This window comes from Quercus lobata, chromosome 2, assembly GCF_001633185.2.
Source record: "Quercus lobata isolate SW786 chromosome 2, ValleyOak3.0 Primary Assembly, whole genome shotgun sequence".
NCBI lineage: Eukaryota > Viridiplantae > Streptophyta > Magnoliopsida > Fagales > Fagaceae > Quercus > Quercus lobata.
This window is the reverse complement of record NC_044905.1, coordinates 64,959,697-64,984,185: the sequence shown is the minus strand read 5'-3', so window position 1 is coordinate 64,984,185 and position 24,489 is coordinate 64,959,697. Positions and strand designations below refer to the sequence as shown.

General features: G+C 35.6%; 1 long non-coding RNA gene across 1 annotated transcript; it reads left to right on the top strand.

The window, feature by feature from the left end:
* Positions 1–384: 384 nt before the first annotated feature.
* On the top strand, positions 385–4,905 carry LOC115976227. The gene is made up of 2 exons (XR_004088269.1): positions 385–736; positions 4,684–4,905. It is a non-coding gene; the product is annotated as an uncharacterized LOC115976227 (long non-coding RNA).
* Positions 4,906–24,489: the final 19,584 nt, after the last annotated feature.

Genomic DNA, 24,489 nt, shown 5'->3' with positions numbered 1-24,489 from the left:
AAAGCTAAAATAGATTCACTGCTGTAGCATGCGTGTAGGTAAAATAGATAAAGTAACTTTTTGTGGAACTAAATTGCTAAATTTTTAGCTCCACTGCTGTGGATGCTCTTAGGTGCACATAATTTTGCACCTCTTTCATTTTCAACAAAAGGCAATAGGCATATTTGGGTGAAAAATAATTTTTATATATAATTGGAATAGGACTATTACATCATTCACATCAGTCCATATATAATCAATATATATATATATATATATAATCGAAACTTCTGACTTCTCCACAATTTTTCACATCAGCATTTATTTTTTAATTTTTAAATCTGATTTATTTCTTTTTATTAAATATATATTCTCTCCTTTCTCAAACCAAAGACTCTTCCCCGATATAATTCTGAAACCAAAACACCTTTGCCGATGCCATCAACTTTGAAAATCTCTCTACCCTTCTCCTTCCCCCAAAACCCAAATCTCTACCCTTTTCCTTCCCTTAAAACCCAACTCTGAAAAACTTTTAGCATGTGACCACTCCTATTTATTCTTAGAAACCATCTCCTTCCCCCCAAATTCTCACCCAAAACTCCTATAGCATGCAACCCCTCCTCTCTCTTCTTAGAAACCATTTGGTCTAAACTTGCTCAAGTAGTAGATATAGTACTAGTCTGATTTGTGTGAGCCCCGAAGCAAGATTTGGAAGAGGAGGATCAAGTTTATTTGGGCGACTCGGACTGAGACTCAGGTAAGAATCTCTGTTTAATTGTTTATAACCATGTCTATGCATCTCCTAGACATGAGTTTTAGAACAATTTATTATATTTCAATGTGCAAGTAATTTAATTGTCAAAACGTATCCTTATGATTACACATATACAAAAATAGATGATTTTGAAGGAATTGGAAATGGCAGTTTTTTTGTTTTTTGGATTTTGGAACTGTAACTATTGTGTTGTTTGTTTCCATTATACTCTTGATTATAGTCAGTTATTGTTGAAATTCTAATTTGACTATATTTTGGAGGTATTATGGTATTCTATTATTGTTGAAATTCTAGGTAGTTCTTTGATCACGTTATATGCAGGGAATGGTTGCAACAATAATGCAGGATGTGTGTTTGATAAAATGTCTCAAAAAAATTGTATTGTGTCATTAATGAGGAAAACTGACGTTTTATACAAGTGCTAAGAGTAATCCAGTAAAAGCAACACTTTTCTTATGTTGCATGTCACCATTGGATAGACACTTTTTTATATTACAATGCTGAATTTTTCTCTAAAATAAAAAATAAAAAATCTGCCAGCAAGTGTGAGAAAGAGACAAAGACAAGAGACAGGATACAGAGGATGTATGGTTACGAATGGGTTTATTTGATTTTGATTTGTCCTTTTTCTATTTGCTCCTGAGAACATGTTGGAAAACCAACATCAAAAGAGAAAGAATTAGAATAGTTGATATCTTTAATTCTTTTTTGTTCATGGTTATAAAACTTACTGCTGTATTTCAACTTTTTTTTTTCAGGAAAAAAATCTTAATGCTTTTTTTTTTTTTTTTTTTTTTACTTTAACTGTGAAACTTATATAATTATCTGTGTTATAGTATTGGTGTTTGTATTGATCCCCCTCTTTTTGTTGTGTTTTTTTTTGTGTGTGTGATTTAAATTGGTAGTAGATTGAGTTTGAGAAGAAACTATGGGGTCAAAGATAATAAATTTGGGGTGGATGCCTAGGCTCTTATGCTCAAGGGTGTGAAGGAAGCTTACTTATGTTATCAAGGTCACCTTACTTCATAGCTACTTAACCACAAAATTTCTTAATAAATATTTACACTCTTGATATCTATATATGCATCTCATATCTTAAAAATCTTTCATTTATAATAAATATATTTCCTTGGCAGAGCTTTATATATAAATATATTTAGTACCATTTAAACACATTTCATAATATATTTAGTTTTCTTTGCTTTAAGAAATATTAAATTCTTTATATATGTCATTAGATTTTTTTTTTTTTTAAGAAAAAAAAGTATATAAAGTTATAAAGAATTTTACCAACCAAAAAAAAAAAAAATCTGTAATATTTTAAGATTATATATGTTTAGGATTTTCTCTCTTACCCTGTTCTCTTTGTGAAGCACTTTGGTTTACTAATATTTTAAGATTATATTTTCTTTTAATTCAAGGTATTGTTTTGTCTTTAGCTTTTTTCAATTCAAAAGTATTAGCTCTATTAAGAAGCTTGGCTATTCTTGGCTCTATTCAGATTATTGGCTCTATAGCTTTGTATTATAGATATCGTTCTTTTGGTTATTTGTTGTGCTTGCTTTTTAGATAAAATAGAAAAAGTTATTTAGTACGCACTAAATCTAGATTATGGGAACTATATTATTATTTAAAATTTTTTTAATCCATAACTCTTTTGATTGATATAAATTATTAATACACAATAAATCACTGGATGCTATTAAAAGAGAATTGGATGTCAAATTATAGAATAGAAGGGATTGGTTCTGTCTTCTGATTCACTGGATTGGCTATCTAATTCAATGGTATATAAGTAATTGAAGAAGGTTAATGATTAGGTAGTTCATAATATCAATTTGTTTGTTGATTTTTTGCTTTGTGTTGTGGGATTAATGGCAAATAAAGCATAATTAGTGTAGTTTTGCTAAAGGACTTTAAGGTTGAACTAGAAGCATTTCATATATATATATATATATATATATAATCTGCATGCATATTTTGGAGGTGGATTTTTGTGTCTTAGATCCTAACTTGATATTGCTAAGATCTTAAAAGCATATCATTTAGTTTGAATATTTATGTATGTATATATGTGTATTTTCGAGCAAGTCTTAGTGCTAGAGCTAAAGAAAGTGTATGTAGGAATCTCCATCTTCAATCAAAGGGGAAAGTGTATGGTTCAAATGGATGCACCAAAACCCCAGGGGAGAATCCAAAGACTTAATTTGGTTGGAAATTTTTATTATTATTTGTGAATTTGAAAATTTTGGAGTGGGAGCTGGTATGGGGCCCAGAAAGACTTAATTGAAAACATAAAATTTTTATTATGTTTATCTTTTGCTGGTGAAGAGGGACTGAGGGAGAAAATTTAGGTGTTAAGGCTACTGGAGCTTGGGTTTTTCTCAAGCTTTCAAGCCTCTTTGTGAAGATACATAGGTGGGTTTTGGTTAGGATGTCTCTAAACTGTAAGCTCTCTGGCCTTAATGGTAGATTACCAAACTGTTCCAAGCTGAAGAAGGCAAAGGAACCTTTACATAGGTCTAATTCTGTCAGAAAATGGAGAAGAAAGCTTCTGTTTTTCTTTTGTCTTTTAGTTTCTGTTGTTTTGAAATAACTTTTAGATCAAAGTTGTGGGCTCCCATTAATTCAACTCATAATTTTTTAGTCCTTAGACAAGGAACTTGAATTCAAATCTTGCCTACACAAAAAATTAATTGATATCTTGGCCTAATGATAAGAGTTATAATCATGAAACTAATGTCATAATTTTAAATAAAAAAAAAATCCTATCGTAGTTATTTATATATATATAAAAGATTTACATCAAAGTTAAAAACCTAAAAGAGGCAATGTAATTTCTCAGAAAGACCTGAGCATCTAACACTGAAAGCACAATTGATATCAAGGCCAGTTTGTGCAGTTCATTGCAGCCTAATTCACTGGGGAAGCTACCTAAACAGCTTTTGGAGTTTTAAAATCAATGGGTGTCAAATTGCTTCCTACTACTTTAGGATCCCCTCGAATTGATGCAATATTAAATAATAATTGATTGAGATCAAAGTATGAATCCCTTTACTGTTTATATGTGAGTGTGTGTGTGTATAATGTATTGTGTAATTCTTGAGTTCTAAAGATCTAAGGTATGTTATTCTAATACGTGAGAGATTTGCCAAGGCCCACTTGATTTACTATAATTTTATATAGATTATAAACCACTAGCATCATGCTTTAACTTCCTTATTATCTGAATCAGATCAGATGTTGTGTTTATAGCTTTTAAATTGCATCTTTAATAGCTCTGGCCTCTTACTGTGTTTGTCTTGATTGTTTCATTTGACTTGAATTGTCTTTTACGTTGCTTTAAATACAAATTTTGTATTTGTAGAACCAATTTTGTAGTCAACGTATAATCTCTGAGTTAATTACAGTTTAATTGGACTGTAGTGAAAATTGGAGTTCTTATAAAATAAAAAGAATAGAAGAAGAAAAACATTTTGAATTGGACTATGCTGAAAAAATTGGTCAGAAATGAGAGATGGACTAGGGATGCAAGGTCGTTTGAAGCTGAAAATAGGATTTTAATACAGTGATCAGTTTTGCTATTATGATTATCGTTCTTTATGTAGTTGAATAATTGAGTGGCAAAAAGATCACAGTCCTCTTCAAATTCAAATAAGGGTAAGCATGTTATGGAAATATTCTTAGATAAGCACATATTTCTGTGATTACACTATACGACAAATACATTACAAGGCATTTGTTTTTAAACTATTGATCACTGTGTGTGATAGATCTCTCTATTGAATTGGCTTTTACATGTAATTTCTTCCTTCTAATTCGATATACAATTTAAGGAATCTATGTGCAAATTTTGGATTGGATATTAGCTTTAGGATGTTGATTATGATGACAGAATTTTGTATAACCTTAAACACATTCTTATGCAGTGACCACATGACACTTCTTAAAGCTTTTGAAGGATAGAAGGATGCAAACTGTAATGAAAAGAGTCCTGTCACCTTGCAAATGATAGAGGATATGAGAATGCAATTTGTAGATCTATTTAACATTGGCTTTGTAAACAAATTGATGAGTGCTAATGTAAGTTGGCTTTGTAAACAAATTGATGAGTGCTAATATAAGTTCTTTAAGATTTTCAAATTTTAAAGCATTTGATTTACTAAAATCTTATAGTTACTAAAAACTTTCCCGTGCATCGCATGGGTTAGCGACTAGTAAAAAAAATGCAAAATTTATACGATTGTTAGGATACTTTTTTTTTTTATACCTAATTTTATTTGAGTACCACCTATTTATTTTCAAATACCACTAATAAGTTATTGAGTTTTCCCAAATATTTTTTACTCTACTATTATGTTAATAACAAACGTTTCATATCTCATCGCTTAAATTGGGTTATGATATGAATTATCACAAAAAGCCCAAAAAACTCATATTTTATCTAATTTTATTATCATTATTTAGCTAAGCCCAAAACCAACCCTATGAACTCAATACACACATCCTCTTCTATTTAAAACCCAAGAATACTTATACTTGGCAATATTTGAAAAGCCTATGATTCAAATCCATGGCAAAACAATTTTATCAATGGAATTCAAATCCATAATCAAAGCCATAGTTTAAACTCATGGCAATTTATTTATCCAAAACCCGATTCACATTAACAATATCAAAGCCCAATTCTCATTGGCAATATCAAAACCCAGTTCTCGCTGGCAATATTTAAAACCCAATTCTCATTGGCAATATCAAAATCAAAACCCAATTCTCATTGACAATATCAAAGTCCAGTTCTCGTTGGCAATATTTAAAACCCAATTCTCATTGATAATATCAAAACCCAATTCTCATTGGCAATATCAAAGTCCAGCTCTTGCTGGCAATATTTAAAACCCAATTCTCATTGGCAATATCAAAACCCAATTCTCATTAGCAATATAAAAAACCCAACTTACGTTAGCACTATTAAAAGCCCAAGCTAACTACTTGGCACTATTTTATCGAAAGCTCAATGTTATCAATACTTGGCAAAATACTATTGTAAGGACACAATTCTCTGGCGGCCCAATAAGGATGTTGGGCTCGCGCATGAAAGATCCCTCACAATATGATTTGTAGAGAGTGGGCTTGAAAAGCTAGCCGTTGGTCACGGGGCGGTGCCCGGTCCTGGTTTTAGAGGAATTCGTGTAGAAAAAGGATTTGGGCTTGAACGTTTAAGCCCTACGGCATCGCATCCTATGGGATGGGCCTCCTCGGACTTGATCCGAGGGACCATTAGGGTCTTACCCCGGTTACCCGACGATGGGTTTTTTCTGTAATCTCAGGTGTTGTTGAGATGTTCTCACCCAGATCGTCTCCCTTTTTTGGAGGTGGAATGGGGGTCCCCTTTTGATTTACTTACTTTCTTTTTTTATACTCGTCTGCGTTAACTGTCCTTCGTCCACGTGTAGGGTCAATCTTTACAAGACTGATATTTGTCCCATCAGTCTAATCCCAGAATTGTTGGGGATGGTTGATAAGGCTACAGAGTACGGCTCTGTCAGGTGCAGAGTCTTATCTGGAAGGGTAGTAAGGATAACTTCCCCCAAGATATTTTGGATCTCCTTACAAATTCGTTCCCATACCAGTTTTACCCCTTTATTCTGGTGGGATTCTGGATCTGCCGAGGACTGAACTGTCCTCGGCTGCCTCCCAAAACTGTTTTGTGCTCTGTATTGTAGAGCTTGGGCCACAACTCTCCTCGGCTTGGACCTTCGGATTTTCCAAGAGCAACTGGGCCTGGCCCTTAAATTATTGGGCCCCACAATAGCCCCTCAAAACCCTGCTACCCGACTTCTTGGTTGGAAAGGAGGGTTTTGGTAAACCCGGGCCTTCAGTATGGCTTTATTTAATTCAGCCCTGCATTTAATGTGGGCGGTTTTCCACCTGTCCAGGAAACTCGCCGGTTTACCAGGTATTCCCTTTAATCCGTTCGTAATCTACTCCTGCCGTTTGGCTGTCCAAGATGCGCCTTTAATGACTTCCCTTTACGAGGCTAATTTGCGTTCGGCGACTCATCTGATGAGGTGGGGAAGTGGAACGGACACACCTTTATTCTTCAGATTCCTTTTGGAAACCTGAATGAATTTAATTCCCTTCGTTTTGCCCTTCCTATAAGAAGGCAAGCAGGAGGCCATCACTTTCGTGCAGACTCCCTCTCATCCTTCTGAGATCTGAAACCCCTAGCCTCCCTTAGCGTTCACTTAACCCCATTGTCATACACCCAATCAGAATGCGTTTACCATAACGAGTGATGAAGGAACCATACCCCTCCTCAAAGCACCGTGTTCTAATAAAGCTCGAAATGGCTCGGTCAGGGCAAGGCTGGCGGAGACTTAAGATTCGTCTCACCTTCCCTTCAGCCAAAATCCGAAGCAGGGACTCATCACGTCCAACTTTCGGCGTGATTGAGTCGAGAACTCCCATCATCATAACCAACCGCTCTCTTATGAGCTCACCTAGTATGGCCCCAGCGTGTTAGGAGTCAGGACCGAGGCAGGGACTAAGTGTCTCTGCTTCTTCCTTTCTTCGTTCACTGGTGGCCCTCTCCGCCTTCCTTTCCTAGTCTTCCCAGCACCAGATCCATTCTGGTGCTTTCTCTTCTCCCTCTTTTGCTCCCTTTCTTTCTTTTCATCTCTTCTCTCTTCTTCTCCTCCTTCTTTACTCATGTCCTCCATCTTCCTCATTCATCTCCTCCATCTTCTTCATTGATTTCTTCCTTACTATTTCCTTCTCTTTCATCTTTTTCCAAAGAAGGTTCTTATCATAACATGAGCAGCATTGAGGCAGAGATTGGAGAGACTTTTGAAGACGAGTTTAAAAGACGCCTGACTGTTTACATATCTGTACTACGGATGTTATTGTTGCTTAGGCAGTTCACATTTTGTATAGGCTTGTTTGAGCCCCTCTTTGTACGTTGTAATGATTTTTCGTATTAATAAAAAATTGTTGTCATTTCATTTCGCATATTCTGTCTCTTTGTTTTTATAAATTTGCAAGTGCTGCTCGGCTCAATAATATCGCATCTAAATCAATGACGACTAAGACCAAGATACTTAATAATAAAAAGATGTTGCCATAACTCCATAACTTTAATAGAAGTGCTTGGCACAATAAGGCCGACCAGTGAAAAGTAATACTTACCCACGCTAGCCGAGGAGAGAACCGAAGGCTTGATGCCGTGTGAGAAATAACCATCTGAAGACATATCACCCGCCAAATGAACAGCCCTCTTAGGCTACTGAATACTGGGGCGTCCCACCACCGTCCTTACACCTTTGTTGGCCTTAACCTTTTATGGTGTTTAAGCCGTGGACGGAGTAACCTGACATTTTTTTATCAAGTAGCCCATCTTACGGAATTCAAACCTCTTCTTATCCAAGTAGTTGGTTTCTCCCATTGGCTTGGGTCCGAGGACCATACAAGGCCTTGGTTCTGTCCAAAACTTGTAATTTCTTTCTTTTTTTTTTTACTCGGTTTCCCCATAGGCTTGAGTCCGAGGACATGCAAGGCCTTGGTTCTGTCCAAAACTTGTAAGGTTTATTTTTTGTACTTGGTTTCCCCATAGGCTTGAGTCCGAGGACCATGCAAGGCCTTGGTTCTGTCCAAAACTTGTAAGGTTTATTTTTTGTACTTGGTTTCCCCATAGGCTTGAGTCCGAGGACCATGCAAGGCCTTGGTTCTGTCCCTGGGCCCATATGCTGAACGGGCCTGGGCTGCGAATTTACTGGGCCCACAAATTAAGAGGTATTTCCGTAGTCTTTGATCACGCGGTACTTTTTGGCGTCCCAGTGTTCGAGGTGCGCCTTCTCGAGACTCCTTTAACCTCAGGGTTGCAGACGACGTTGGAAATCGAGCCAGAGACATTTTGTCTGTAGCGTTCCTTGGGACGCTGCGTAAATTAAATGCCACCACCTCATCTTTTTAAATAAATAAGAGAGAAAGTTGTTTTACCTACGCACAAATCCTTCAGTTTCCTCCCTTAGCACATCATGTTTGAGGCGAGGGTTGGGGAAAAGGAACTTTCTCTGCCACAGAGGCGTCATGTCCTCCTGAGGCTCAAAAGAGTGATGTACGGGCAAAGGAGGCATAAACTTAAGAGAATACTCCAGTTCGACAGAGGGGAAAGGGTGTTTCTCCCTCTTTTAGTCAAAATCTGAAGCAGGTTCTGGTCATGCCAGATTTTTGGTATGTCAGAAGAAGGAATTTCCGCCATCAGCGTCGTCTGCCTTGTAGCAGGCAAATTTTTGCGGGGGCTCCCCAACTTCCGGTTCCCTGCACCTTTTCTGTAGATGGTGTTAGCCTGAGGTTCCCTGCACCTTTTCTTCACCGGTGCAGGCCCCAAGTTGGGTTCTTTGGCTGCCTGAGTTATGGGCATGTAGAAGCGTCGAGGAATAGTTTCCTTAGACGACATCTTGGAACAGTAGCCAACCTCTCCTCTGTGCTACCTCCTCGGCTTTATCTTCACTCTCTTGTATTTTTTTTTTCTTTTCACTTGCATAGTTAGTTGTAATGTAAACTTGTTTTAGCTTTTCACTGTACACTGTACTGTTCCTTTGTCTTAATAAAAGATAAGTTCATTTCTTTACACATGCTTTTCTTCTCTGCAACAACTACTTTGTGCATGAATATTCAATGTAAGCTTGTCCTTAATAATATTCCGGGCAGAAAAATGCCTTAACGCAGATTCCTACCAGTTTAAACTCATAAATATTATCAAGTATAACAAGGGTAAGCCTTAATAAATTAAACTCTTGGAACTAACCGGGATAACCGCTGAGTGCTGCGTGATGCATGCTAGACCAATGTCCGAGAGGGTGGCCGAGTAGCGAGGGACTTTGATTGTGTTTTTGGGTAATATATTGCACTATATCACATCGATCCCTTTGGTGTTGGGGATCCGAGGGTAGACTGGGGGATCCATGCAGTTTTAGGGATCAACCCTACTGTTAACAGGGAGTTCTCCTCAGATGGATTTTAATGTTCAAGTAACAGTTTTTCTTTTATGTACTTGGTTTCCCCATAGGCTTGAGTCCGAGGACCATGCAAGGCCTTGGTTCTGTCCAAAACTTGTGGATTTTCTTTTATGTACTTGGTTTCCCCATAGGCTTGAGTCGAGGACCATGCAAGGCCTTGGTTCTGTCCAAAACTTGTGGATTTTCTTTTATGTACTTGGTTTCCCCATAGGCTTGAGTCCGAGGACCATGCAAGGCCTTGGTTCTGTCCAAAACTTGTAAAATTTCTTTTATGTACTTGGTTTCCCCATAGGCTTGAGTCCGAGACCATGCAAGGCCTTGGTTCTGTCCAAAACTTGTGATTTTTTCTTTTTTGTACTTGGTTTCCCCATAGGCTTGAGTCCGAGGACCATGCAAGGCCTTGGTTCTGTCCAAAACTTGTGATTTTTTCTTTTTGTACTTGGTTTCCCCATAGGCTTGAGTCCGAGGACCATGCAAGGCCTTGGTTCTGTCCAAAACGTGATTTTTTCTTTTTTTGTACTTGGTTTCCCCATAGGCTTGAGTCCGAGGACCATGCAAGGCCTTGGTTCTGTCCAAAACTTGTAAAATTTCTTTTATGTACTTGGTTTCCCCATAGGCTTGAGTCCGAGGACCATGCAAGGCCTTGGTTCTGTCCAAAACTTGTAAAATTTCTTTTATTCGGTTTACTTTTCGACCATAAGCCTCTATACCAGGGCGGGGAAAGTTGGCTTGAGGCCGGAAGCCCCTAGAGATGCCCGCGCCCTTGGCACTGTAAGGCGTAGCCCCTAGCAGAAGCTTATGCCGGAGCAACAACTGTATGTCGCCGGAGTCGGAGGAAGCCCCAGGAATTTCTGCTTGCTAGAGAGCTGACTCCACCGCCACCTGCGCCAACGCGCAAGCCTTCCCACAAACGGCGCCAATTGTAAGGACACAATTCTCTGGCGGCCCAATAAGGATGTTGGGCTCGCGCATGAAAGATCTCTCACAATATGATTTGTAGAGAGTGGGCTTGAAAAGCTAGCCGTTGGTCACGGGGCGGTGCCCGGTCCTGGTTTTAGAGGAATTCGTGTAGAAAAAGGATTTGGGCTTGAACGTTTAAGCCCTACGGCATCGCATCCTATGGGATGGGCCTCCTCGGACTTGATCCGAGGACCATTAGGGTCTTACCCCGGTTACCCGACGATGGGTTTTTTCTGTAATCTCAGGTGTTGTTGAGATGTTCTCACCCAGATCGTCTCCCTTTTTTGGAGGTGGAATGGGAGTCCCCTTTCGATTTACTTACTTTCTTCTTTTATACTCGTCTGTGTTAACTGTCCTTCGTCCACGTGTAGGGTCAATCTTTACAAGACTGATATTTGTCCTATCAGTCTAATCCCAGAATTGTTGGGGATGGTTGATAAGGCTGCAGAGTACGGCTCTGTCAGGTGTAGAGTCTTATCTGGAAGGGTAGTAAGGATAACTTCCCCCAAGATATTTTGGATCTCCTTACAAATTCGTTCCTATACCAGTTTTACCCCTTTATTCCGGTGGGATTCTGGATCTACCGAGGACTGAACTGTCCTCGGCTGCCTCCCAAAACTGTTTTGTGCTCTGTATTGTAGAGCTTGGGCCACAGCTCTCCTCGGCTTGGGCCTTCAGATTTTCCAAGAGCAACTGGGCCTGGCCCTTAAATTATTGGGCCCCACAACTATATCATAATTATTTCACTAAAATACTTGGCTTTGCGCGTGCGATGAGATTTTTTTTGGAATTTAGTGATCTTATTTTATAGCCCAAAAAAAAAAACTGTCTTTATTTTTTATATATAATTTTTATTTTGAAAATCTAATTTATAAGTGGGTAAAGTAATTTGAAAATCAATAGAAGAGTGACCCTATTTTTTAGGTAATATTTTAGTGGGAGTTAGAATTGTATTTTTACTGGATTATCTTTTAGTTTTATCTCTATTTAAACATAATGGTGTAAGGGCATTTTTGAAAAGAAAAAAAAAAAAGAGGATTCCAAAGGGGAAGCCCCTTAAATAGTACTAGCCTCATCGCATGCGCAAGCCTCATTACACGCGCTTCACGGTGCGATGAGTCTTTTTTTTTTTTTTTTTAATTTCATAATTTTTCGTTCATCTCAATTTGAGACGTTTCTCTCTTTATCCAATTAAACTATATGCATAGTTATTTTTATTTTGAACATAGAAAACACATTCATTAAAATGAAAAGGAAAGGAAAAAAAAAAAAAGGCAGTTCAAACAAATATGAAGAGAAAACAATTCAAACACCAACATAAATAAATAAATAAATAAATCATTAAAAAGAAAAAAAGGGAGTATAATTAAAAATTACATTTTTTTTTTATATATTTGAAAAAAAGAAGAAGAAGAGATTTGAAAAAATAAAAACAAAAACCAAAATTAAAAAAAAAAAAAAAAAAACGTGGATTAGAATTTAGAAGAAAGGAAACCGAAAAAGAAGAAGAGAGAGAAACTTTAAGTCTTGATAAAGGAGAAAAAAAAGTGAAAACATTGGGCTTAGTGGTCCTATTTTATAGCCAAAAAAAAAAAAAAAAAAAAAAACTAAAGCAATTTGAAAATCAACAGGAAAGTAACCTTATTTTTTAGGCAATATTTTAGTGAGAGTTAGAGTTGTATTTTTACAAGATTGCCATTTAGTTTCGTCTTTACTTAAACATAAGAGTATAGGGGCATTTTTTAACAAAAAAAATGAAGATCCCAAACAAGAGAAGTCCCTTAAATAGTAGTATAAACTAGTTTCATCACACGCGCTTCACCCGTGCGATGAGACTTTTTTTGGTTTAGTTTCATAATTTTTCATTCATCTCAATTTGAGACGTTTTTCTCTTTTATCCAATTATACTACATGCATAGTGATTTTTATTTTGATCATAGAAAACACATTCATTAAAATGAAAAAAAAAAAAAAAAAAGGCAGTACAAACAGATGTGAAGAGAAAACAATTCGAACACCAACATAAATAAATAAATAAATCATTAAAAAGAAAAAAGGAAGTATATTAAAAATCACTTTTTTTTAATAATTAAAAAATAAAGAAGAGATTTGAAAAAATAAAAACAAAAACCAAAAAAAAAAAAAAGTGGGATTAGAATTTAGAAGAAAGGTAACGAAGAAAAAAAAAGGAGAGAGAAAAAAAGTGAAAACGTTGGGCTTAGTGGTCCTATTTTATAGTTAAAAAAAAAAAAAAAAAACTAAAGCAATTTGAAAATCAACAGGAAAGTGACCCTATTTTTTAGGCAATGTTTTAGTGGGAGTTAGAGTTGTATTTTTACAGAATTGTCTTTTAGTTTTATCTTTACTTAAATATAAGAATGTGGGGGCATCTTTAAACCAAAAAAAAGAGAATCTCAAACAGGAGAAGCCCCTTAAATAAAAGTATAAACTAGTATCATCATACGCGCTTCGCGCATGCAATGAGACTTTTTTGAAGGAAAAAAAAAAAAACCCTATGTTTTTATTTTATATATATAATTTTTATTTTGAGAATCTAATTTATAAGTAGATAAAGCAATTTGGAAATCAATATGAGAGTTGCCCTATTTTTTAAGTAATGTTTTAGTGGGAGTTAGAGTTGTATTTTTATTGAATTGTCCTTTAGTTTTGTCTCTATTTAAATATAGGGGATGTAGGGGTGAAAGGCCCAAGATCATACAATAGGCCTTGGATCCCGTATGGAGAATTCAACCACGTCCGAGGAGAAGGCGTGGGTGCCAAAAGGACTCCCGGCCCAATTCTTGTGGGCCTGAAGATGTTTAAAAGGCGGTCCGAGGAGAAATGTCTCCTCGGACGTACCAAATATGGCTTGAACATGCACTCTGCCAGCTAGAAGGATTCACCCCAATGAGCATTAGTAACAAGGATGAGTCCCACAAGCCCGTAAGAAGGAAGAAAGCGTAGAATGCCAAGGGTGAGGCTGCAACTGCCACATTAAACGCATGACAGCTACTTTTCTGGCCGCATTAATGTGGAGAGGACTTGTGAACAGTATTATCTTGGCTACCACAACTCACAGAAAGATGGGGGGATGTTTGATGGGACATGTATTCAAGTGAAGGTCCAGATGATCAACAAGTGTAAGGCCCTGATGACTTCAAGAGGGCTATATAAGAAAGGGGAGTCCCCATGAAGAAGTGGACGGAGAAAAAAAGGAACTTAGAACAGAAGAACAATGCAGAACCATAGCCTTTGAGCAGGGACCGATATACATACTCCACGTCTCCTCGGACTGAATATCTAATGGACATGAAGGGGATTTCCTTACTTTCAATTGCTGCATGGCCTAAATTTTAGCTAGTATACACTTCATTAAGGCCTAGTTCTGAAGCTCACTCTCTATAAATTCATTGTATCGAGTTCCTTGGGCCAGAACCATACACCTGTTGGGCCTGGGCCCTGAATCGTGCCCCTACAGGGGATATGGGCAGTTTTGAATAAAAAAAAAATGAGAATCTTAGAGAAACCCCTTAATAGTAACATAGATTAAATAGTAGTGTGTGTATATATATCATTATTTACTAAGTTTTTTATATTCTCTCATAATTTTTTTTTTTAAAAAAAGTCTTTTATTTTCTTGAACGATATTATTGTGTGTTGTTACATTTCTAACTATTAAAACCCAAATACCTATATTTGCTTCGAAGCCCATATCTCCTGTCAACTAGTTAAAATAAAATATAAGAGGCGTAAATACACTTTTGGTCCCTACATTTTTGGCCATTTCTCGATTTGGTCCCTAAACTGATTTTGCTCTTAGGTCAGTCCTTGAAATCAAAAAATCAATTCTATTTTGGTCCCTGCCTTCAACACACTAACAAAAAAATCCTACGTGACTAACAGAGTGCATAAGTGACATGTTAGATGCTGACGTGGCTAATAATTTAATAATAAAAATACCATGTCAGCATCCATGTCAGCATTTAAATTAATAAAAAATTTATTTAATTTTTAAAAATGCCACCTCAACTCCATGTAAGTTTCTAAATTAAAAAATAATAATTTATCAATTTTAATCAAATAAAAAAAAGGAAAATCAAAATTAAAAATAAAATCAATTAAGATCTGTGTTCATCTTGATCATGAACACATAAGAACAACAAGCTAGAATATTCAAACACAAGAACAAAAGAATAGAAACCCCAACCCAGAACCAACCCGTATGTTAGGACCCTGTCACACCGTATACTAAATTAAAAAACCAAACCCCAACCCAACCCAGATCTATTTATCTCTCTTTCTTTCTCTCTGCCCATTACAATCTGCATCATCGGCAGTGGCACGATGGCATTAACATCGACATCGACATCGACATCAGTGACTTCTCCGTGGCCAACTCCTCCGCCACTACTGCTCCTCCAACTCAAACCCATTCTCTGCCGCTACCCCGAACCGTTAGGTCTCAAAAAATCCCTCATTCTTCTTCCATTTCCGATTCCTTCTCTCTCGGCGAGGTCATGGTGTTTGCTGTTTTGGGAAATGGGTTTGATCGGCGGGGTGGTGGTTTTGGGATCTGTTGGTCGGTGGTGGTGGCGGTGGTTTTGGGATCTGGGTTTGATTGTGGTAGTGGTGGTGGTGGATTTGGGATCTGGGTTTGATTATAGGTTTATGGGTGTAAAAATGTGCTCCCCCCTAGATCGAGGGTTTTACATGGAGTCGCCACTTATTTAATTTAAAAGGAAAAACAAGAAAACCTTTAATGAAAAATACTTCTGTTGTATTAATGTATATGACAATTTACATCGAATTTTGTAACAAAAATTTACAATGCTTTTTGTCCTAGATACAATCTAAGAAAAGTAAATTACACTGCTTTATTTCCTAGTTACATTCTAAAAAAAAGTAAAATTGTAAATACAAGAGCATTGTCTAGAACCCTTGATCTTGGTTCGGAGGCTAATTTACGAGATGGGAAGGGATTAAGCACCCATCTTGCCCGGTGAAACCGGTCTCCTAGGTTAAGGTGACCAATGTCATGTCATGTCAAACAAATACAAAGAATATGTCATATAAACATGTGATTTGCAGGAAGTGTAAATAAACATATGTTAGGGGTATTTGACATAAAGAGAAAAAATAAAAAATAAAATAAAACTTGTTAGATAACAAAAATGAAGGTAATGGCATGTTCATCCAAGAGATCAATATAAATAAAGAATTCCTAGTCTAGACATGTTCATCTAAGCATGTGAGGGAAAAAAAAAATTGTCATGTTATTTGTCATCAACATAATTGCAAAGAGAAGCAAATAAAAATAAAACCTTTAAGCATATTTGATCATCCAAGCAATTATGAAGAGAAGTAAAGGAAAAACCCTAGACATGTTTATCTAGACAAAATCAAAATACTTTGACATGTTTGTTCAAGCATTTAAAAAAGTAAAACAACTACCTAGACATGTTCATCTAAGTATTAAAGAGAAAATTGTGTTTTAGCCTAGAAGTGCTCATCTAAGCATTCAAAAGAAAATTGTGTATTGGCCTAGAAGTGTTCATCTAAACATGTAAGAGAAAACCAATAAGACATAGGCATGTTCATCCAAGCATAGAATAAAAGAAGTGAATAATGATTTGTAAGCATTTATTCTAGCATGTATAAAGAATTAAAAAAAGTTAACTACTTACCAGCATAAATTAAAAGGGGAAATGATCACCTAAAGGGCTAGGAAGAAAGCAAGGAAGTACTCAACTACAACCAAAGTAAGAACAATGGTTGCTCAATAGCTTTTTTTTTCTGCTTTCTCACTAGCTCTCTAGAGGGAATTCGGGGTCTAGAGAATGGAAGAGGTCTTCTATATTTATAGGGGAAGGGATGGCTTAGCTTTAAAGCTAAATTATTAGCTTTCTTCTGAAGCTAAGGGAGGAGATAATCTGTTTAAATGAGCTGGGGACGGATTTGGTGTTGATCTCCATTCAAATTTTGAAATGATGCTGCACCTGCTTCGTATTTTGCCTCTAATTTTCCGTTCAAAATTCCAATTGATTCAATATGGGTGTCTTTTGAAAGGAAATTCAATTATCTACAACTTTTTCAGAAATAGAGAAAGCCAAATTTCAACGTTATCCATGCCAAAAATGTGTTTCAAATTGCTGCTGAAAATAGTAACGTATTTTGAGCATTTTTGAATTTTTTTATAGGCTGTATCTGTTTTTTTACCCAATTTGTTTTTCAAAAATATTTCTTCTGAAACAAAGGGAAAGGATAAGTCTATTAGATAGGCTTGAACAGATTTGACGTTGAACTCTTTTGGAATTTTGAGAGAAAATTGAAGATAATGCTGAATTTATGTTGTCTTCTGCACCTGTTTAGTATTTTGGCCATAACTTGCTGCTCAAAATTCCAATTGATTCGGAATTGATGTTTTTTGAAAGGAAATTTAATTCTCTACAACTTTTATAGAAATAGAGAAATCCAAATTTCAACGTTTTTCTGACCAAAAATGTGATTCAAGTTTCAGCTGAAGATAATGACGTTTTTTTTTAGAATTTTTCTTTTCTTTTTTTTTTTGAATTTTTCATGGATCATATCTCCAGAATTTTTTCAAAAGAGCAGATAAGATGCCATAAAGAAAAGCATTTTTTTTTTCTTTAAAAAAATGAAATAAAATGAAATCCAATCAAAAATCACACTTGATTAATTTTAAATTAATTCTTGTGAGAACCAATCAAAATTAAGTGTTTAGAATAGGACGCGATCAGGCCCATCGTGTAGGCAGGCCATGATCATTGAAAATTGCTTGTATGATAACTTTTGATCAGGTGGTCCGATCAAAACCCATGACATACCATTATGATCGTTAGAACATCAAGATTTGTTTTGTATCACAAATCTAAAGATCTACCGGTTGGTTAAATGCAAGTTATAAAATTGGGTGTCTACAGAATGCCCCTCATTGATAGAGCTTGAAAAGTGAATGTCAATGTAAAAGAAAGACACCAAATTTTGCAACTTGAAATTTAACCGATGTGTGATGAAAATTTGTTAAAGTTTTGGGAACTTGTTGGTTTCCAAAAATTTTGATCCAAAAATGTGTAGGCAATTTTCTCCAAAAAAAAAAAACTTTGTCGGGCTTTTTTATTTGAAAACTCTGTTAGGTTTTCTTGTAAAGATCTTGGCAAATTTTCTAAAAACTTGTTTGTTTTTTGAAAATTTTTGAACCCAAAATTTGTTGAGAATCTTGTTGAATTTTCTTTTGAAAATTTTGATATTCTTACCAAAATTTGTAAACAATGTTGGGCATTCTTGGAATGATCTTGTCATGTCTTTTGGAAATTTGATAAAAACCTTGTTGGGTTTTCTTATGAAGATCTTGGAAAATTTTCTAAAAACTTGTTTGTTTTTTTGAAAATTTTTGAACTTGAAACTTGTTGAAAATCTTGTTGAATTTTCTCTTGAAAATTTTGATATTCTTATCAAAATTTGTGTTTCTCGAAATGATCTTGTCTTGTCTTTTGAAAATTTGATAAAAACCTTGTTGGATTTTCTTATGCAGATCTTGGCAAATTTTCTAAAAGCTTGTCTGTTTTTTGAAAATTTTTGAATTTGAAACTTGTTGAAAATCTTGTTGAATTTTCTCTTGAAAATTTTGATATTCTTACCAAAATTTGTAAACAATGTTGGGCATTCTTGGAATGATCTTGTCATGTCTTTTGGAAATTTGATAAAAACCTTGTTGGGTTTTCTTATGAAGATCTTGGCAAATTTTCTAAAAGCTTGTCTGTTTTTTTGAAAATTTTTGAACCTAAAATTTGTTGAAAATCTTGTTGAATTTTCTTTTGAAAATTTTGATATTCTTGTCAAAATTTTTATTTGTGAAAACATGTTGGCCATTCTTGGAATGAATTTTTCATGTCTTTTGGAAATTTGATAAAAACCTTGTTGAGTTTTTTTGTGAAAACTGTGTAACATTGTCAAGCGTTCTTTTTCTGAGAGATGTTTGAAGATCTTGTAGGATTTTCCTCGACTTTTGAAAAAGATGCTAAAACTTTCTGAAAATCATGTTTGATTTTTCGAGAAAGTCATGAAAACCTTGTTTTGAAAAATTGTTGACAAACCTTGTTGGGTTTTTTGAAAATTTTGTTCACAAACCTTGTTGGGTTTTGAGAATTTTATTAGAAAACCTTGTCTAGTTTTTTGAGATAGATGCTAAAATTTTCTGAAAATCTTGTTTTGAAAAATTGTTGACAAACCTTGTTGGGTTTTTTTGAAAATTTTGTTCACAAACCTTGTCGGGTTTTGAGAATTTTATTAGAAAACCTCATCTGTTTTTTGAGATAGATGCTAAAATTTTCTGAAAATCTTGTTTGTTTTTTCGAGAAATTCATGAAAACCTTGTTTTGAAAAATTGTTGACAAACCTTGTTGGGTTTTTTGAAGATTTTGTTCACAAACCTTGTCGAGTTTTGAGAATTTTTTTTTTTGAAAATTTGTTAAATAAAGTATGAAAAACTTGACGGGTTTTTGTTGAAAATTTGTAAGAATTTTGAAAAACTTTCAGGTTTCCTTGAAAAAAAGTTATGAATTTTCTGAAAATCTTATCGGATTTTTTTTTTTGAAAACTTTTTTGTGACTTTCAAGAAAAAAACTTTGTCAAACCCTAGAGCTTGAGATGTTGGACAATGAATGCAAGAGACTCCTTAGTCGAGCCTTGTGTGATGTGGGAGACTTCTTAGTTGATCCATGTGAGATGTGAGACTCCTCAGCTGATTTGGTGATCTGGACTTGAAGTTGTTATTGAATGCTGAGAGATTTTTGCTTAATTCCTGCAAAGATGAAAATTTTCCTTTATCAAGCTTGTTAGAAACAAGTTAATTTGAACCAATGCCCCTAGTATAAACATGCTTGCATAGAAAAATAGATGAAAAGCTTGCAGATGAAAACTAATGGGCCAATGCTTAATGTAGATAAAAAAGGGGCCAATGCCCCTAATTTAAAGCTATTTGCAAACAACTTTGGGTCATTGTCTTGATTTGGTGCCTATTGTTTACAGAGCCCTTAACAGGTTGCCTACGCACTTTTCTTTAGGAGGACCAAGTTAGACATAGTTCAAGTCTGTAGGGAAGACATCTAGTCCACCCAAAAGATGATCATGGCTTCCAACCAAACCTTGCATTGCATTTTCAAAAATGGACTTGATAATGAAAAATTTTGTTTTTGAAAGAAATTGATTTTCTTCTTGAAAAACCATTTGGTGAATAGTGGTGCCTTTTGAGAAAATTCTTTTTCTTTCCCAAATGACCATGAGATAATCCTTTCAACGACTATTTTAGCATATCATACTGTTTAGGAGTCAAGTCAATCTTTTTGACTAAAAAGGAACAAAGTCATTGAATGCATGTAATCAAATTTGCTTCTTCTTTTTAAACACTATTGGATTAGGTCTTCAAGGACAATCAAAGAAATGAAATGTAGAGATGTTTGAGAGTCATGTGATTTTTTTTTTTTTTTTTTTTTTTTTTTTTTTTTTTTTTTTTTGGGATAGAAACAAAGAGGAGTGCCCCAAATTTGGGAGTCACATTTGTTGGAAACAAACAAAAAGGGAGTGCCCTCAATTAGAGAATTCTTTCAAGTCATTTGAGAATTTGAGGAACTGTATCATGGAGATTACTTGCCAGTGGGGCTTGATATCCTCAAGCATTTTTCCTTTTTAATCCAAGAGAAAATATTGCCAGAGTTAAGGGTGTGCCTATGACTAGCAAAACTTCAAGGAGGGCTTTATGCATGGGTTGTAATGTAGGCTAGGTTCAGGTTATGAAAGAAATGGTATAAAAAAGGCTCAAAATCCCTTGTAGATATTCCCCTCAAGTGTGCAATACTGAAAAGTTAGGCATTAGAAGGATTTTCTTGTTTCTCCCTTTCTTGACATTGTGCTGATATTCTCATCATTCTTGTCATCTACTCACTGGTCATCATGGATCATTTGTATCAATGTTATATCATGCTTGTTTGCCTTGTATTCTTCTTAGGCAACTCTTTTTTGAGCTTTCAAATTTTCTTCTTTGATTTGAATTTGTGCTGAGGTCTTTGTTGTGATTGAATTTTTCTGCCTTTCTCTTCATTGATTTATTGTATGAATGTGCTTTCATGCTTGTTTTTCAAATCTCTAGAATTTCATCTTGACAAATCTTTCCTCTTCTTTTGGAACTTGTGACTAGGCCGCCTTTTCAATTTTCGACCTTCTTTGTTCTGCTTTTTTTCTCTTCTTTTGAAACCTATGACAAGGTCGCCTTTTCTTTTTCTCTTCTTTTGGCAATTGTGACTAGGCTGCCTCTTTGATTTTCGACCAATTGGACTTCTTTTGTCCTCTTTCTTTGATAGCAAATGAATGAATGATTTTTTTTTTTTTTTTTTGATATGACCGTGCTTGAAAAAGCTGCCTATGTACCTCTTTTAAAAGAAGGATCAAGTCATCCATAGTTCAAAATAATTTTTTTTGTGCCTTAATTTTTGCCTAGACTACCCTTTCAGGTTTTCAATCTAGCAGGCTTTCTCACACTCGATTTTTTTTCTTTCCTTTTGCGTATACTGCCCTTTTAGGTTTTCAATCTACCATTGTTTCTTTTTTTTTATCCCTAATTTTTGCCTAGACTGTCCTTTCAGGTTTTCAATCTAGCGGGATTTTTTTTTTTTTTTTGGCTTCATGCTTTCTGACTTAATGAGCTCTCATCTCTTTCCGTATGATGGAATCTCTTAGCTTTCAACTTGATGAAGTCTTGTCTTCTCATCTTGATGGAGTATTATCATCTGCATTCTCAAATGTGATCTTCATTTTTTCTTCTAATCTTGATGGACTCTGCTTTTCTTGATGTCTTCATTGAAGCTATGAGATTGTCCTCCTTAGCATAAAATTTGAGTATGCACACTCGAATTTTCCCACCCTAGGTTTAGGTTGTTATGGGTTCATGAAAAAAAGGCTAACTGTTTAATAGCTCAAATGGGCTAGCAATGGATGATAATTGTAATGGGTGTCAAGGAATAATGTGGCTAAACCAAAGATGGCCTCCTATCCCTAGTAAGGCTTGTTTATAGGCACGGTAACTCAAACTCTTTTAGTAACTTCCTCTTGGAATAAAAATTATGAATGCTTCAATATTGTGACACAAAAAATGTTCTAAGATTTGGATTGAGTGTACATTGTTTGAGAATTTATGATCAGTGGAATCTTTTTTTGTTGAGATTTCCTAATAACTGGATTTTCTTTGATTGCCTTTTAGGACCTTCTCTTCTTATGTTCTAAGTGATTTAGCAAAGATCCTTACATGAATCAGATGAAATTAATTCTCTCTTTGTGCACATTGATTGGTTGGCCCATTAAGCATTATGATTTGCAAAAGCTTTGCCAAAGGAATTCTCATGTAGTACTTGAGGAAAATAACATTTGAAAATTTTGACCTCTCACACTCTTTCCAAGCGAACTGGGCTTTGATGAGAAGGTTAAGCCTTACATCATTTTTGAAAATCCACTAAAGGGCCCAATGCCCCTGGTTGGAAGTTTTTTTTTTTTGAAAGTTTTCCTTGATTTTATTTTATTATTTTTTTCTTTTTGAAGAAAAGCATTTTTGTAATTTTTGAAGGATTATCATGAACAAGTCCATTTTGAGAGAAATTGTAGGCCTCAAGGAAACCATTTTCAATTGGGCTTTGAAAGGAGTCAGAAATGTCACTAAAGATCCCAATGCCCCTAGTCCAAAGTTTTCTTTAATTTTTATTTTTTTGAGTTTTTGAATTTTTTTTTTTAAATTTTTGCATCAAACACAGCCTGAATAACAAAATGCATCAAACAAGAAATGAAATTAAAAAATGGAAACAAGTAAAGAACAGACAAAGCTTGTAATAAAAAAATTCCTGAAAAACCCATTATGGCTTGGCAACTCATGAAGTAGAGTTGGATTGATTGGTAGATGCTGGTGCAGCAATGATTTGTTGGTCCATGAGATCTTGGATAATCCCACTGTTATTGATGGCATCTTCAATTTGGGTTCCAGCAGCAATTAGGGTCTTGAAGTTGGGAAAGTATCGAGCAAATAGATACTTGTTGTAGGTTGGGAGGAGATTCTTCACAATCATGTTCAATTGTTCTTCCTCATTGGGCCTAAGGGTCATCTAGGCTGCTTTTGTCCTCCAACTTGTGATGAATGCATGAAAAGATTCACTGGAATCTTGCTTGGTTGTCTCAAGGTCTCGCCAAGTGATGTCCACCTCAGTATTGTACTTGTATTGCTTGTAAAATTCATGGCACATATCTTCCCAAGTCCGAGTTCGAGAATCCTCCAAATTTAGGAACCAACGTAGGGCAGCTCCGGTAAGTGTATTTTGAAACATTTGGGCCAGTAACTCTTCATCAGCTCCCAAGGGTTGCAATGCTCTTATGTACATTTTCAGATGGGTTTTAGGGCAGCTCATGCCATCAAACTTGTCCAATGTTGGCATCTTAAACTTTGGTGGGGCCCTTGCTTGAGGAAAGAGCGAAAGTGAATGCAGATCCATAGCTTCTTCAACCCTTCTAGATCTCATTAGGAGCTTTTTCATTTGGTCCATTCGTTCAACCATCTTCTTCTCATTTTCAGTTAACACCAAGCCATGGCTTTCTTTAGAATTTTTGGGTCCATTATCATTTTGGACCCTAGAGGATTCATGAGAGTTCTTGTTCCCCATTTGTTGGATCAATGCTTGGATGTCCTTTTGGAGTTGGGCTTGACCTGCTACCAAAGTGTTGAGTAAATCTTGAGTGGTGAGAGGCGGTTGTTCCCTATGATCATTCATGTGTCGATCTTCTTGGTTGTTGGCCATTTCTTAATTGGAAGCCTTGGTTTTGATGTTTGCTTGCGCCTTGCACTTTAAGATTGGTGGCTTTAATCTTGATGTCTTTAAGCTTGATGATCTTGAGCTTTTAGATATGCTTTGAACTTGGTGGGCTTGAACCCTGATTGAGATTCTTTGGTCTCAACCAAAATGCATAAGTTAGATTTTTTTTTTTTAAGAAATCTTAAACAATTATGATGGGCCTAAGCATTGGACTAAGGCACATCATGGATCAAACAACGGCCAAACACATTCATGGGATGCAATGTATTTTATGGGATTGACCTAAAGATTAGTTCTATGGCTTCTTACATGAAGGTAAAAGGTAGGCTAATAGGTTCCCCAAAAGCTAGGACGTTGTACCTCCCAACTTGTGACATATGAACGCCGCATTGGTCCAAACGGTAGAGTTTTTCCTTTACAAAACGCAAGAAAGATCAAGCGAGTCTTAGGCGATGGGGTGGTAGGTTCACCACTGGGTACACGAATCCAGGAGGACCGCGATCCATGGCTACAATTACCGTGGTTTCCGGGCAACATACACAATTCATATACAATTCCAATCATGCAAATGATGTTATGGCAAACAAATATGACATAGTATTAAAAGCAATAAACAAACAAATGACATGGTTGGCCACCATAACCTAAACTATAGTCTAGCCTTCAACATCCCCAGCGGAGTCGCCACTGTAAAAATGTGCTCCCCCCTAGATCGAGGGTTTTACATGGAGTCGCCACTTATTTAATTTAAAAGGAAAAACAAGAAAACCTTTAATGAAAAATACTTCTGTTGTATTAATGTATATGACAATTTACATCGAATTTTGTAACAAAAATTTACAATGCTTTTTGTCCTAGATACAATCTAAGAAAAGTAAATTACATTGCTTTA